We start from the raw sequence: 4467 nt of genomic DNA, 5'->3' as shown, positions 1-4467 counted from the left end.
GAAAGCAGAGGGAATAATAATGGCCGTCCCTACCAGGTGATGCTGACGTTCAGGCTGAAGCTTTTCCTGCACTCTTTTATCTATTTAAATACTCAAGAATCCGGAATTCAATCTCCACTGCCAATCAGTTCTTCTCCTCCTCCTGGTCTCTTCTAGTAGTTTCTCCATCTAGCTCAGAAACCCTTAAATCCTAATTCCAGAGCATCTTCAAAATCCATGCAGTCAAACAGCAGGTGCCGACCTCTCCTTTGGCTTTGGGTCGCAGTGTTGATTGGCCTCCTGTTTTCTGGCTACACCCATGCTGTGCCCACGACTAGAGCCATGCGCCTTTCTACTCACCAAGGTATGTGTATGATCATCGTATTTTCTCCTCCTATATTGCTTTTATGTATCAGCTTCCATTTGCCTTGTTTATGTCCAAGTTTACTACGTATCATATTCTCTTCATGTGTGGGTTTCAGACAAGAAAGAAAGCCTAGAGAAGTTGGGCGCCCAATTTGGAGATTCTACAAGTAAAGAAGAAACTTTGTCTAACGTATGCCTCTCTCTCTCTCTCTCTCTCTCTCTCTCTCTCTCTCTCTCTTCCTTTATATAAATATATATATGCATGTGACCTATGATTCAATGATCTTATTTTTATTTTATTCATGCTTAGTTTTGGATTTGTTTAGGTGGTGGATGATAACTGTGATGATGGTAGCGACGTGAATGAATGCATGAAGAGAAGGTTGATAAGTGAAGCTCACTTGGATTACATTTACACGCAGGACGTGAAACCATAGTGTTGAGGTGTAAATTACCACCATAGACAGGATTGCTTATTAAAAGCACACTCCCATTTCTCTTGTATTTTATGATTATCCTTAAATATCAAATGGTTGTAGCATAATTCTCAATTTCAATGGCGATTTTGTTACCCTCTCTGGCTTTTTTTGGCCGCTTCCCTTCCCTCTCTTTCCTAATTGGTTTGCTTGTTCCTCCTCTTTTTCTTCTGCTTGCTTACTGGAGAAGGAAACCACGTGGAGGTTTTATTTTTTTTCCTGATAAGCGCTTCATCTTTTCTTGGTCATTTTAGAAGATGGAGCAGATCCAGTGATCAAGCTCCTGTGTACTTCCACGCAACCACAGAAAAATCGTTAGTATATATATATATATAGCGATCTTTGTGTTTTGCACAGAAAAATCACTGTAGGCATAGCGATTTTCAGTGAAATAACCATGGATTTCAGGCATTTGTAAGGAATTCACCAAATACTGTTCAACTATGTCACACCTACACTCCATTTTGCCCTCAGTAATCGTGTCAACGGATCGACGCCTGAACATTCCATTTTATCCTCCGTACATACAAAGTTTGTATTCAGTTTATAATTTATAACTTTATATTTTCAGTATATATTTAGATTATATTCTGTTTATTTTTTAATTTATTTTATACTTATGTTATGTATATAGCCGTGGCAACAACCTTCCCGTTGATCACATCCACACAGGATCAGGTACAACATCTTGTATAAAAACGTCTAACAAAGAAGAGACACCTGTCCCGTGTTGTAGGATCCACAATTACAACTACTTTTCCTGTACCAAACAACATAGGTGCCACATCCTGTGCTAGCATTTTAGGTTGGCATGTAACGCCCACCATTTACAGGAAGCAGATCAGGTCATGCTGAACATGAGCGTTTTTGCTCATGCGGACATCGTGGCCGTCTGTTTGCATTACGCTCATGTTCAGCATGACCTGATCTGCTTCCCCATTTACATGATCCACTCTCCTTCCCCATCCGCGCTTAACACCACGTTTATGAGAGCCTCTATGCCGTGAATCCTACTTCAACATATAGTGGGGCTGGACCACCAGCTAATCTTGAGTAACCCTTCCCAATCTGGGCTTGGGTCTCTAATCAATTGAACAATGAATGGAACGAATTTGATTCACTAATAGCTACCATTTACTACAAGTTTTCCATTCTCAACCATGTTCTTGTCAGAGGAGGGTTGCAGGCATTCAGCAATATTTCACTCCCTGATACGAATGCGGATGCCATATCAACAGGTACAACCACAACATCTTCGAGGCGTACGTGGTTCTGTGTTCGAGGCAGAACACACACTTATAAATATAAGTGTTCTGCCCTTTTTACGAGGGGGGCAGTACACTGTGGCTCTCTTTAATAAGGGGCCTCCTTTATTATGAGGGGGCAGAACACTTATATAAGTGTTCTGCCCCAAACTCGATCTGCTTTTCAATATTCTCATGCATTTTCAAGTAGATCAATCATACATGTAGGTGTAGCTTGAATCATTTGGTACAAATCATGTTAACAGTTTTGATGTTAAAAACACCTGTATGTGGTGGTTACATTTTAGTGAATGTGGACATTTGTTTTGGCACTTCCAAGAGGTGGGCCACATAAGTCTGGGTAGTCGTGGAGCTCCTCCACCCAGAGTTTTCCTCATTTGGGTGAGGGTTCTTAGTCACCCAAAAAAAAAAATATTTGTTTTAGCAAAAATTCCAATTAGCTGCCAACCTTTTACTCTTAATTCAAAAAATGTGCCAAATAATGTCCAGCATGTTTGGAAACGTGGTGTCTAGATTTCTACATTGTCCTTTGGAGTTGATAAATGCTTATTTACCCTCATAAGAAAGAGAAGGTTACTATTATCATAAGGAAAGGTTTTTGTTTGGCTGTTTCTAAAAAAAACTAAAAGCCCATACCAGGAAACTTAGAAAGGTGATGCCTGTTTTTATCTATTCAAGGTATGTTATTAATATGAAACACACACACAATGCACAAAATATACTCACATGCACAAAGCCGATTTAACATGGTTCGGTAAATACCTACATCCATGATAGTTGACCAGGCATAATATTCGCATTTTATTCATCTTTATTTATACAAGATTCATGATAAAATTGCATTAAAAATCTATTTTTATCGTTGCTTTCGAGAAATAGCTTTAAACTGAATTTTCAAGAAAATCACATTTTTAGAGCTTGCCCTGCATTTTTCAGTGTTTTTATTAGTGTAGAATTTTTTCTAATTCATAGTTTAATTAGAATAGGAGTGTTTTACTAATTTTTAAGTAGTTTAGGAAAAATCCTTTTTGAAAAACATGTTTTTGAGGAAAACCTATTTTGTAATTTTTGAAAATATTTCAGACTTCCATAGAAAATATGTTTTAACCTAATTTTTGTTTATAAATAGAACTTTTCCAGTCATGGAAGTTGTTTTTACCAATTGAGAAAAACACAGCCTCTTCTACCCTCACTCTTCTCTTCCTCCTGCTTCTCAATCTCAATTGGTTCTCCCCTGTTCTCTTCTTTTCTCTCTCGAATTTGTCTTGCTAACATATCTTCGTCGTCGGTTCTTCTTGCCTTACTCGATGGAGGCACGTGCCAATCAAAGGTAAAAATCATCTTCTTCTTCTTCTCAACCCCTCCATCGAAAGCGGATCCTACGATTTGCTTCTTCTCCCCCTTCTTCGTAGTTTATAATCATTCATTGCATGCATCGTAGTTTATTTTTATTTTCATTGCATATGGCATGATTTAATCATGTTTTGTTTTCAGCATATTGCATCCTAGATAATAAAGTGTTTATTGTCTCTAAATAAATAGAAAATTAATAATAAAAAATTTGATAGCTTTAGATTTGCATATATTTGATTTTTTTTACTAATGTTGATACTGATTTTTTTTATTATTACTGAAACTAATACATACATTTTCAGTAGGGTAGTTTACAGTCTATTTACTGTGTTTTAATTTTTTTTATTCAATCGATTTTTATTCTCTATGTTTTATCATGTTCAGCCCTAACGTTTTGAATTTTTTTCTGTGTTCTTGTTCAGCCCTAACTTTAATTAATAGTTTTTGTGAGTATTTTAGGATCGGCAACGTCAAACACGCTAACTGCGTGTTTGACGTTGCTATAGATAATCACTTTAGGTATTGATTTGTTAGTTAGCATAATGTTTTTTTTTAGTAATTTGGTTATTCGTTTCACACATATAACATTTAGATCAGAATTTACTTGTGAGCTACAATTGCATTCAATAGAGTTAGGTGTTCTACATTGCTTAGTTATTGTGATTCAGCATTGTTTTGTTTTGGTTATTTTAAAGAGATTTCAATTGTTTAGTGGTAGGTAGTTACTTTAGCTAATACAACATATTAATAGTTTAGTTGAGAAATTATCAATCTGATTTTTATATATAAGTGTAGCTACCTATTAGTGATTTATATTAAGTGGAAAATGATAAACTTATTATAGTCCCTCTTAAGTGTTTTGTATTTACGTGTTCTCACGTTATGTAGCTAGAAATTACTTTGATGTTGGAATTCAATTAAAATGTTAAATAATTGATTTTAGTTCATGTCTTCTCTCTTGAATTAGATGTAATTGATCTGTTTTAGTTTACCTTATGTGTAGTTAGATTGTGATTAATTAGTTTTAG

The 4467-nt window shown here is 35.8% G+C and overlaps 1 long non-coding RNA gene across 1 annotated transcript; it reads left to right on the top strand.

Moving 5' to 3' along the window:
- Positions 1–203: 203 nt before the first annotated feature.
- Positions 204–916, top strand: LOC149847045 (uncharacterized). Its single transcript, XR_016430585.1, has 3 exons — positions 204–343; positions 462–535; positions 672–916. It is a non-coding gene; the product is annotated as an uncharacterized LOC149847045 (long non-coding RNA).
- Positions 917–4467: the final 3551 nt, after the last annotated feature.

Source organism: Nuphar pumila, chromosome 2 (assembly GCF_984573655.1).
Source record: "Nuphar pumila chromosome 2, dmNupPumi1.hap1.1, whole genome shotgun sequence".
NCBI lineage: Eukaryota > Viridiplantae > Streptophyta > Magnoliopsida > Nymphaeales > Nymphaeaceae > Nuphar > Nuphar pumila.
This window is presented reverse-complemented; position numbering and strand designations above follow the sequence as displayed.